The following is a 12,823-nucleotide window of genomic DNA, read 5'->3' as shown; positions in this document are numbered from 1 at the left end:
CGTCAGACTTTCATGGATATTATGGATCAGATGATCCCACAGACAATCTACTTACGATGTGTATTCGGGGCGGTTCCAACATGGGGTCGTCCCAAGTTTCATCCAGATCGGTGGTTCAGTATTGTGGAAGAGGTTTGTGATCAACAATGACTCCCGCACTAAGATGGCGCCACGCAAAGACGCTTACTACAGCGAAGAAATCGTTGCGCGCATGCACAAGTTGACGGAGTACACAGATCACGTGAGACAGTTACGTATGTACAGCCAAACCTTACCGAGATACTGTCACGCACAGATGTAATCCCGACAGGACTAAAGGAATATCAGTAACAAATTCTTAACCATACAAAGTGACAGGGATAACACACAGTAGAGAGAAAAAGCACACCGTTCACTGAACCTTAAAGAAGGGCCAACTGCCCTGGACCCGGCGTATTGCTGCCTGCAGCAAGGATTTTTCTAATTATTATTCTCCTTGGCATTTTTCGGCCTCAAAGTATCAGGAACACAACAACCAATGGAGCTACGGACAGGGTTGAGGTCTGAGCTACGGACAAGGTTGAGGTCTCGCCAGAACCCGAACGTCACAGACATCTCGTGGGTAGAGATGGAATTTGTAAAAAATGAAAAATGAAATTTGACCGTAAGTAGCCCAGCCGTTGTGCATTGCCCACACGCCAAGGGTTCTACAAGTACTGGTCGGGTGGTGGAGCGTAGATCCAGTTTGTGATGAGTTTGTGGAGTAAGACGCTTTGTGACATCATCATCCAATTCATTATACTGTGTATGTGCAGCTTGTGGCTACCAACGCATATTCGCATCCTGCAAGCTACGAAGTGAAGACTCCATCGCTCTGTAGTGGTTGCAAACTGTGTGTGTGTGTGTGTGTGTGTGTGTGTGTGTGTGTGTGTATTGTCTTACCTGCTTGCCATCGGGGGGGGGCTGTTAGTTTGATATTTTGTCTCTTTTGCCCTTTTTGTAAATACAAAAGCATTCCGTTCCGTCGTAAACAATCCAAAACATATGCCGTGGCTGATGAAAGAGAGGAACCAGATTTATTTTCATTGTTTCTATGCTCTGATTGGCTGAAATTCCGTTTGACAGTTGCCCTGTTACTGTGTTGCCCAGTGTCTCACGTCTCATGTCTCATCTCATGTCATGTTGTTGATGTTGACATAGTCGGTTGATGTTGATGTAAAACTTGCCATGTGTATCTGGGCCTTTAATAACACTTCTGAAACATGTTTATTTCTGGAAGCCACAGCGCCCCGGAAAATGCAACGGGATCAGTGAGATGCTTTCCCCCGGCGTCTGCTCGTGGTCATATTTTTAGAAATGAAGTCCTCCTGAACTTGGACCTCCTGAAACCATTCCAGGACTAAAAGTAGCGACTGCACCCAAACTGAATCTGCAGTCGGCTGAAGTGGATGTGAAGCGATGCACTGGAAACTACTCATTGTGCATTTGTGAATACCTGATTTTCATAAGCCATATTATAACATTAACCTACAATAAAAGTGATTATGTCAAATGGATCCATTCAGGAAAGTTGTTTAGCCTTATATTGGCATATAATTAGTATATATTGTGTAAAATCTACATCCTAGTCTTGGGAGTAAGTAACCTACTGTCTGTGTGCTGTTTTTTTTAGTAAACCCCAGTTAAAATGTTATTTTCAAATAAATTCTGGAACGAGACCTGGATTCTAGCGACGTTCATTAAATGTTTTGAATATCCATGTTCCTCCAAGGTCATGGAAACGGCGTGAAAATACAAGAGTTTTGTGTTTCATATTAATGCCATTTGGGTGGAGGATATACAGGCACTGTACAAGTTCCACAAGTTATCACAGCATCGCATCATTTGAGTCGAGATTGGCGCCAACTTCATTTTCTGGGATTTGTCGGCTGAGAACAGCCTCATGGAAGTGATATTTGACAGTTCTTCTGTCAGGAGCCTTGTTTGTTATCTGTCCCTCTCTAGCTCCCTCTGTCGCTCTCTAGCTCCCTCTGTCTCTCTCAAGCTCCCTCTGTCCCTCTCTAGCTCCCTCTGTCTCTCTCTAGCTCCCTCTGTCTCTCTCTAGCTCCCTCTGTCGCTCTCAAGCTCCCTCTGTCTCTCTCTAGCTCCCTCTGTCGCTCTCAAGCTCCCTCTGTCCCTCTCTAGCTCCCTCTGTCTCTCTCAAGCTCCCTCTGTCCCTCTCTAGCTCCCTCTGTCTCTCTCTAGCTCCCTCTGTCTCTCTCTAGCTCCCTCTGTCTCTCTCTAGCTCCCTCTGTCTCTCTCTAGCTCCCTCTGTCGCTCTCAAGCTCCCTCTGTCTCTCTCTAGCTCCCTCTGTCTCTCTCTAGCTCCCTCTGTCCCTCTCTAGCTCCCTCTGTCTGTCTTGGGTTCCACATCTGTTGTAGACACTGTGTCGATTCTCTGCCTGTTTTCCTGGACCCCGGTTCCCTGCCGATAAGTTTGCCTTTTGACTGTACTCCTGGTTTTGACCCCTGCCTGTTCTTCAACAAGCCGTTTATCCTTGCACCTACTCCTGAGCCTCCACTGTGTCCTGCATTTGGGTTCACCCAACTGTACCCGTGACATCTTCATCTTCAACAAACCAAAACAAGTCATTTGGCATTTCCAAAATCATTCTTATGAAGCTGAGATGAATTCCGTATTCTTTTGGTGCAGGCCACCGGGCGGTGAGAAGGCGGGCGGGATTTTTTTTCAAGAGTGATATGACGTCATATCAGTGCCAAAATACATGAGCGAAAACGAGATCCACACGGGTGGATGTAGAGGGACCTGCGAGCGCTTTCACAGCGCGCGCGCAATACTGCAGCGGTGTGAACGATGGGCAAATGAAAACGATAAATTTGCCTCATTACTTCCATTGTAAATACTCCTTGGAATGTTTGTTTCCAGTTGTTTCCACTGCACTTGTACAGTGACAGAAATCTCTTTCTTTTGAGACAAGTTTCATGACCAAAGGTGAAGGTCGGGATACAAAGTGACCTGCAAACCATCGCACGAGTCTGAGCGTGCTTCTGATTGGGCAATGGAAATTTTCCGATTAACAAAGCCAGGGTTGATATTTTTCCAAAGGGAAAGGAGGTGAACTATCAAGTGTTTTTTGACCCCGCTCGTGTCAGCTTTCACAAGTGGATTTTTGTTTAGCTGGACCAGATTGGCGAGACACGCCAGTGAAGCCATTCCTCTCTGGCGTCCATCCTCTCCAGGCAAGTAAGGAAGAAACCAGGATTTTCCCATGGTCCTCACTAGCTCCCAGGCTCCAGAGGGATGCTTAGGGATTCACTGAGGACCTTCCCCAGAGGAGAGCGCCGACCAGCTCATTGGAACAGCCGCGTCACAACATTCATGGAACCCTCTTATGTGTGTGCATTAGTGTGTGTGTGTGTGTGTGTGTGTGTGTGTGTGTGTGTGCCTGCGTGCGTATGTGCGTGCGTGCGTGAGATTGATTAAGGGAGTTGAAATGAGAAGTTGGCTATGAAATTATCCAAACCTTAAGGAGTAAAATATTCATACACAGTATATCACACGAAGCTGCAGCTCCCGGAGGCCCGCGGCAGTCCGTCACGTGCACGGACAGATCCATTTTCACCGGGATCAAGCTCGCCGTCGTCGAATCTTTCCGCGGTAAGTGAAAATCGCGTCATTTGGATGACAAGACGTTCAAAAGTGTACTTCTCAACCACAACTGCGTGAGCTATTAACAAAGAAGCTTTTCCGATGGGCTGAAAACACAGAGTTCCATAATCGTATTCCATATCAGCATGTTAGTTTGGAAGCTCGGAGGGCCGAGATCAGCTCCTGCAGGAGGCAGACGCGGGGAAACACTGGGTAGAAGGGAACATGTGCGAGTGAGAAGATGGACGGCGGAGGAGCTGAAGGAATTGGAAAGTGAGCTTCCTCATCCATCAGCGAGGGAAAGGGGAGACTGCAAGTAATTGCTTTTTGCTCAAATAAACAGGGGGGAGGGGCGGTGTCTGAGAAATCAATAGAGCTTATTGGTGTGAGGTGTGGAGACAGTACTTCTCCACAGGGAAAGGAAATGTATTCAACAACAGCCCTGGAGAAATGAGCTACAGAGAAGCATGTAAACAACTATGTGGAGAGAATGTGTGGAGGGAACCAAGTGGAGAGAACTATGTAGAGAACCATGTGGAGAAGAATCATGTGGACAACCATGTGGAGAGAACCATGTAGAGAACCATGTGGAGAGAACCTTGTGGAGAACCATGTAAAGAACCATGTGGAGAAGAACCATGTAGAGAACCATGTGGAGAGAACCTTGTGGAGAACCATGTAAAGAACCATGTGGAGAAGAATCATGTAGAGAACCATGTGGATAGAACCTTGTGGAGAACCATGTGGAGAGAACCATGTAGAGAACCATGTGGAGAAGAATCATGTGGACAACCATGTGGAGAAGAATCGTGTAGAGAACCATGTGGAGAAGAATCATGTAGAGAACCAGGTGGATAGAACCTTGTGGAGAACCATGTGGAGAAGAATCATGTGGAGAAGAATCATGTGGACAACCATGTGAAGAAGAATCATGTGGACAACCATGTGGAGAAGAATCATGTAGAGAACCATGTGGAGAAGAATCGTGTAGAGAACCAAGTGGAGAAGAACCAGGTGGATAGAACCTTGTGGAGAACCATGTGGAGAGAACCTTGTGGAAAACCATGTGGAGAACCATGTGGAGAGATCCACACAGAAGTGAAGAGAACAATTTGGAGAGAGTCATATATAGAACCAAGTAGAGGGAACCATGTAGAAAACCATGTCATAAGAACCTGGTGGAACCACGCAAAGGGAACCATGTAGAGAACACGGTCGTCGTGCTTTTGCTCCTTTTTTCCTCCTTCCTTCCATTCCTTCCTACCGTTCTTCCTTTCCTTCATCTTTCCTGCCTTCCTTCACTTCTTCTTCCCTTCTTTCTTTCTTTTGTTCTTCCCTTTTGTCCACGTCCATTCATTTGGCGGCTGTTTGCTTGTCAGTAATATGTATTTTTGGTAATTCATAGACCGAGTGTCATCCAGTTACATTCTATTCAACAGCTTAATAATGAATTCTGTCCATCACAGCTTTCACAGTTTTGACACTTTAACCTTCATCTGCAGCAGCGGTAAATTATTCAACAAAAACAAATATACAAGTCCTTGGGATATTGTGGGTTTAATAGATTTTGTTGTTGACTGGGTTCTCTGACTGATGGTGCATTTCACAATCTGAAACAGTTATTGGATGCGAACAAATAAAAAACATCCCCGAAAGATTTACTTGCCAAATGGAAAATGGAATACAATTTAGAATGTATGGTCACATGTCGTTGGTGAGAAGCCCAGCCTGTGAGGAGACAGGGAAAGAGAGCGCGGTGACACGACGGCAGCTTTTCAAGACTCTTCGTCACCCCAATATCCTGCAGCTGCGTCCCCTTCTGTTTGCCAGAGCTGGCTCTCCACGCGCCAAAACCACTCCCCACTACTACATGTATTTTCTTTTTTTTAATATTCAGGTACTCCTCACTTAACGACCTACCTGTTTAACGACCGTTCGGACTTACGACCAGCTCTCCGACCAGCTGCGCACCATACCATGGCGTCTGCACTGCGTGCGGGGCGTCTCGGCGTCAAGCATCTCATCACGCATCACCCTTTATATACTATATATATGCTGTGTACACTATATATACTATATACACTATATATACTATATACAACGTAAACATCTCATCTCATCACCGTTTTCAGTCTGTCTCGTTCCTGCAGTCTGTCAGTATTCACTACACCAGCGTTTGCAACAGCCACGTCCCCTTACTGTGAAATGGCACGGGATCTCGCTTATCAACCAATTCGCTTAACGACCTGGTCCTAGGAACAGAACTCGGTCCTTAAGAGAGGAGTACCTGTATATATATTGCTTACTCTGGTCCTGTTAGTGTTTGCCTGTAAATTTGCTTTACACCATTTGGTTCACTGTCTATGGCCTAAATTATTCAACAATTAATAAAGCATGGAATTGACAGGGTCTGTCCCTGTGTACTAGGCCAACTGTTTCCCAACCTTTTTTTTTTTTCTCCTTCCACTGCACACTTTTTACAATGACATATTCCCACGGCACGATACAGCTCTCCTTTTAACCACTTGAATCTTGATCTAGATCTAGATCTTGAATAATGTCAGAAAGATGTAAACTCTGCTTAGTAGTGATTCAAGACTCGCAAACGGTTTGTTTGTCGCGAACACGTCTTTTATCCTAACTTGGGAGTTGGGAGTCATGTCAAAAGTGAATCTCTGACTCACACACTGAAAATACTACTCCGGACTAAATTAAATTAAAGTCCAAGGCATTTGGTATAATTCATGGGAAAAGCTCCAGGCATTTTGCATAATTAATATTGAATGTGATTTACTCTTTGCGTTCCACCAAGATAAGTTATTGTGACGGAGGTAAATGATTCTTGTGGGAATTCCATTCGCAACTCTTCCGACTCTCGTTCATCGTTCGGGAAGTCCTCCCCCGCTCCCCGTGAGTTACAGCAAACCCAGCGATTGTTTTCACTGGGTGACTCTTCAAGAACCGAATCAAAAACAAAAGAGCCTTCCGTCATTATGAACCGTCCTCAGTTTTCCGAGTGAAACGCCTTCCGCAGCCTCGCAATTTTGCTCTTGCAACACAAGAGATCATTTCTATTTGTTTTTTTGTTTTTTCAAGCAGAATTTGAAAACATTTTTACAGCCCACCTGGCAAGCTCTCGCGGCGGAGGAGTGTGCCGCGGCCCCTTCGAAAAAACACCGTCAAAACACCGCCAGGCTGTCTTCCCCTGCAGTTTGGCACCTGCCCAGCAGGGGGCCTCAGTGTTCCCACCTGTGTTTGAGTCTCATTACCCAAATCCGCCTCACGTTTTCCCGTTCTCACTCTTGTCAATCGCTGGTCCGTCTCGTAGGTTTGTCCGTCTGTGTCTGTGCTCGTTACCCTTCTGCCCTCCGTGAAAGACAGCTTTTGCCTTCTGTAATTGTGTTCTTGTCTCTGGTTTCGCCTCAGTGCTGCACTGCGTCAGGGCCCGACTCTGCGCCTATTTTGTTACAAGGTTGGGGGAGGTAAACATGCACAGTGACGTTGGAATAATATTAAACAGGAACCAATTTGAGTTGAATGAGTGGCAAGTTTTCATAAATCGTTTTATTTGTGTGCGCTCTGAGCTCTGGTACACCGCCAATCAGCGCGAACAAAAGAAACGGTCGAAATGGTGTCATTTGAGAAGTAACACAAATTTGTTCCCGTGCGTGTATGTGTGTGTGTGTGTCTGTCTGGTCTTTATTTGTTTGTGTTCACCGTGTGAGCGGCAGAAAACACTGCAAATTGTACTTTCCTGTGTTTCCTAACTTTTAGGAAGTTCCCTTAATGATTAACAGGCCCTGCTCTGAAGCGAGCCCTGCTCTGTGCTCTCAGTAGGACTTGTACACCCCAACCAAGATGAGCTTTACACACCTTGCTTCCATTTTTCAGGTTTTGCTTACTGAGGCAGTCATTGGTGAGATAATTTCTTATTCTGTTCATTTTGATTAAATTACACCCCCACCCGCCCCCCGTTTCTAGCCACTTTACTGTTCATGTTTCTATACCAGCCGGATATGTTATGGAGGACTGCGCTGCACCCAAGTTGGATGGTGGCTTTTATGTCCCCGGGTCAGAGAGGTTTAAACAGGGTGAAGAGCTGACGTATGCCTGCGATACTGAATATAAACCCACAGCGGAGGGCTGGTGGGCAACCAGTACGTGTCAAAATGGCAAATGGTCACCACAACCACAATGCATCAGTAAGTGATTTGTAAAGATATGTGTTTTGATGTTATTGTACGTAACGTAACGTAACACGTAACATCCGCAATAGGATATATAATGTTCATTTTCATTTTCTTGGCACACATATAGATTCATTGTGACTCTTAGCTGTTATAGATACAGTAATGAGATAAGATCATTAACTTTTTTACACTTTATTAATCCCTGTGTGTGTGAGGGCGGGGGGAGGGGTCTTCTTCTCTTATTAGATTAATTCCACCACTTTTGCCTTGGGAGCTCGCCAGGAGTGCCATGAAAATGTTTCAAAACTGGCCTTAAGAAAATAAATATCGGAAATGAGCGCGTTGCATGAGAACCGGTTCGGCGTTGAGTTGTGAATGGAATTCCCCGTCAAATCATTTAATTCATTAAATTCTTTTGGTGGAATGCCAAGAATACATTAGTCACATTCAATATGAATTATAGCTACCCGATTATTTTCAGTTTGTGAGTTTCGAAGATTCACTCTTTTGCTCAGGAGACACCTCCCTCCTGAGTCACTTCAAAGATTTGTTTGCACTGAATTAATCCTTTGCGAGTCTCATCACTGACTACCACTAGGCCATCATAATGATCACAGTTCTACGGGTTTCTAAGGTTTTGTGAGGGTTTTGGTGGTTGGAAGGATAGCAGTATAGTGTAGTGGGACAATCGTAAAAAGTGTGTTACGGCTAATGTGACGCATTACGACTTCCATGCATGCACACATTTTGCAGTTTCTTTGTCATTTACATAATACAATAATGAGTTAGAGCATGTTTACAAAATATTTTTTGTCGGTCATTTGAGGTTATTTCAATTGTCTTTTATCAGATCAGAAAGATTGCCTTCCCCCGACTATCCCCAACGGCAAATTCACAGAGCGTGAGCGGTACGTGGACAAGAGCGCCATCTCGATTTCGTGTGACGAAGGCTATAAAGCAAAAGATCGTCAAACCAGAGCACACTGCTCAAACGGAAACTGGGCATCAATTCCAGTCTGCGAGGGTAAGTATGTTCATGTAATTTTGAAAGCAAGCTGATTAATGAGAATGTTTCAACGACAATCGCTGGTAAGCAAAGGACGTTTAAAGGATAGCTTTCGCTATTTTTTGGGTGGGAGTTGAAGAAGTATTTCCCTCTGGAGGCACGACTAACAGCCGTCCAGGGAAGGTTCTTCCCTCGTACTCGCGTGTGTTTCCATTTTTCTTTTTATTCACAGGAGACACCGGCGGGTGCGATGCCCCTGACAAAATATCCCATGCAGTGATCACTCACCTGCCTCAGAGTCGGTTTGCAGCCCGTTCCAAACTAACGTATGAATGTAAGGACGGATATTATGTGGAAGCAAATGCACAAAAAAGCATCCGTTGCGTTTATGGAAGCTGGACCCGACCGGCACCATGCCGTAAGTGAACATTGTGCTTACAGCATTGATTTATTAAATGTAAATCAAACCTCTCGAGGGTCAAGTCAGAATAAGACAAGCTATAATAATGGGGGTTTAATCAATGAAATGATTTTATTGTGAAATTGAAAGTCCTCTGTCAAAAAGCCTCAAAAGAATGGGATAACATCCAAATAAATTAGAACGTTCCACTAAGTACCTGGCTCACAAAGAGATAAAACTAAAAATAACAACCTATATCTACCGTTTGGGAAAGTTTCCCACTTTCTGGAAATGTCCTATGTCTGAATATGAAGAACAATCATTTAGAAATCCATATTGTATAAGCATTTTAAATGTATTCCCAGTGTATATAGCAATAATGTGAGAATTCATTTGTCATATACATATATTCATATATTCATGATCAATATTGGTTATTGATTGGTTATTCTGATTGGTCCAACCCTCCCATTTGTATGGTGGCCCTGAGAGCTCAACCACATTAACAGGAAACCCAACTGCATTAACAAAAAACACAACCGCATTATCAGAAAACACAACGGCATTATCAGAAAACACAACGGCATTATCAGAAAACACAACGGCATTAACAGAAAACACTGCTGCATTAACAGAAAACACTGCTGCATTAACAGAAAACACAACCGCATTGACAAAAAACACAAACGCATTAACAGAAAACACTACTGCATTAACAGAAAAAACTGCCGCATTAACAGAAAACAGAACCGCATTATCAGAAAACAAAACGGCATTATCAGAAAACACAACCGCATTAACAGAAAACACGACTGCATTAACAGAAAACACAAACGTATTAACAAAAAACACTACCGCATTAACAGAAAACACTGCTGCATTAACAGAAAACACAAACGCATTAACAGAAAACACAACCGCATTGACAAAAAACACAAACGCATTAACAGAAAACACTACTGCATTAACAGAAAACATTACTGCATTAACAGAAAACACTGCCGCATTAACAGAAAACACAACCGCATTAACAGAAAACACAACCGCATTAACAGAAACCACGACATTAACAGAAAACACAAACACATTAACAGAAAACACGACTGCATTAACAGAAAACACTACCGCATTAACAGAAAACACAACCGCATTAACGGAAAACACAACTGCATCAACAGAAAACACAACTGCATTAACAGAAAACACACTCATTAACGGAAAACACAACCGCATTAACGGGAAACACAACCGCATTAACAGAAAACACTATCGGATTAACAGAAAACACAACTGCATTAATGGGAAACACAACCGCATTAACAGAAAACACTATCGGATTAACAGAAAACACAACTGCATTAATGGGAAACACAACCGCATTAACAGAAAACACAACCGTAACACTGCCGTAAGATATATTAAACTAAAGGATTTTATGTTTTATGCACGATTCAAATCTTTTGGGTGAAACGGGGGATTTGATCACTTCTGAGTGTATCCCCCGCAAACTAATCACTGATTCACTGAATCACTGAACGTGATTCCGAATCACCTTCGCTCGCAACTGAACTGATGAACTGATGAACTGATGAATGGGTCGTTTCAGGAAATGATTCAGTTCAGTTCACTCACCCAAAAGATTTGGATCGTGCGCGAACTTCGCCACACTGTGACGGAGCCGTTGGAAGCTGTTTTCGCTGGAGCGTCGCACTTAAATGGCTGAAATAAAAACGGTGCATTGATATGAAGGCTGTTTCTTTCTATTTATGAACTGCATGGAGGAAGCAGGCGGGGGATTTGTAGGCGGTGGTCTCGCGTGGCGGGACTGCTCTGTGATAGTTGCGGCTCCAGGTTTCAACTTCTACAAATTCTTATCGGTCATTTCAGACACTAAAATCATTTAGTTTCATATGTTTAATTGCAGATTGATCATTGCATCCGGCGGGGCTCACTTCCGTGGTATGGTTTTGCCTTTGCGTTCATGTGTTTGCGTTCATGTGCTTGTGTTTTGTTTTGTGCGTTAGTGTTCGTGTTTCGTGTTCATGTGTGGTCTGTTGTGTGCTGTTCGTTTTGTGTCAGCGTTTGTGTCGATGCGTTTTTGTTCACCGTGTCTTGCTTGTGTTTCGTCTATTTGCTTGCGTGTCCTTGAGTTGCGGGGCGTGGAGCTCTCAGGGCCGCCGTGCATTTGCAAAGGCACTTGATCGTTGGGCACAACCCACGCAATGCGCCCAGGGAGCTGGGTGAGCGAGGCTCATTTTCTGTCCTCTTTCCTTGCACGCAGACCCTACGTGTGCCGTGAACGCCGCTGATATCTCTGGAATGGAACAGCGGCCTGAAATACGTTATTTAATAAATGGACAAAGTGCCCATTTTTGGTGCACGCGTCTGTATGACCGAAGGTCATCTCTTATGGAGGGCACTTGCAGCGATGGAGTGATGTTTTTTTCACAATGCAAGTACAACTCAACCCCTCACATGAATCACAAAACCTGACACAGGAGATGACGCCGGCCGTCACATCTGGATAGCCTTTGTGGATTAAACGTACAAATTGAAATGTCTCCTTTAATTTGTATACTAATATTTCACCTGTCCATTTAGGTGGGACCTATTAAGGTACAATACCACAGGTATTCATTGCCTTACTCACTGAAGTGCTCTTATCTCTTTTAGGTTGCGCCAGATATTTGTTTTATTGTGTAACTTTTAACCTAACCCGTCTTCCGTTTATTCAAATAGCAGCCTTAATTACAGTACACATATTTGATATTAATTTCTGAATCAAATTAAACTAACTATGAATTTAATATGCATGTAGTACTATACAAAATTAAATACAAAGAATCTTGCCTTTTGATATTTTTTATTTCTGAATCTGAACTAAACCCCTGCTGTCTTTCAGGGACTGTGCTGAGCCTGTACCATGGAGGACCCCCAATGCTACCCATCAAAAAAATCCAGCATTGATTTGTATATTACTGTGACCTGTGAAATGGAAGATGTTTTTGGCTATTTGTGGACAATTCAGCACTTACTTTTCACGTGATTATATTTCCATGAAGTAACCCCATGGTTAACGGTGGAAACGTAATTCACTGCAAAAAGCTACAAGTCTATCAAGTTTTTTTTTTTATCTATGTAAAGAGGAAAAGCTGATGGATCGTCCATATTCACTCCTATAGAACAATTAATTGGAAATTTCACTGGCTCAATTCTCTATAAGGTCCTTGATGAATAAATGAAGCAACGTTGCTTTATTTTTTCTATAAAGCGTTCTGGAAAGGATCACTGATAACTTTGAGGATTTCCGCGAAATTTCCCATCAACAGAGCAGCAAAATGTTTGCTCAAGTTTGCGAAACTTCCACCGGCCCCGTTTCACTTTGCTGTGCGATTATTAATGTAATTACAGTACTCTCAATACTTGTTACTGATTGACAAGGTTGATGGAAAAGGTATAAAACCTCTCAATAGCTGTATTGATAATTAAACTGGATTCCTCCAAGCCCAACATGCAATTTGATTCGTAGAGGGTTTTTTTCAGATGTTTGACCTATCATGGAAAAAAGAAATAACTTCTATAAGTCTGCTGAAAATGCA

The 12,823-nt window shown here is 43.5% G+C and overlaps 1 long non-coding RNA gene across 1 annotated transcript; it reads left to right on the top strand.

Moving 5' to 3' along the window:
• Positions 1 to 11,003: 11,003 nt before the first annotated feature.
• LOC307237797 lies at positions 11,004 to 12,741 on the top strand. Its single transcript, XR_013844412.1, has 4 exons — positions 11,004 to 11,183; positions 11,506 to 11,676; positions 11,826 to 11,854; positions 12,127 to 12,741. It is a non-coding gene; the product is annotated as an uncharacterized lncRNA (long non-coding RNA).
• The last annotated feature ends 82 nt before the right edge of the window (positions 12,742 to 12,823 follow it).

The sequence above is a fragment of the Zeus faber genome (genome assembly GCF_960531495.2).
Source record: "Zeus faber genome assembly, chromosome: 12".
Lineage (NCBI taxonomy): Eukaryota > Metazoa > Chordata > Actinopteri > Zeiformes > Zeidae > Zeus > Zeus faber.
Note: the sequence above shows the minus strand (reverse complement) of the source record. Positions and strands in the feature narration are given on the sequence as shown.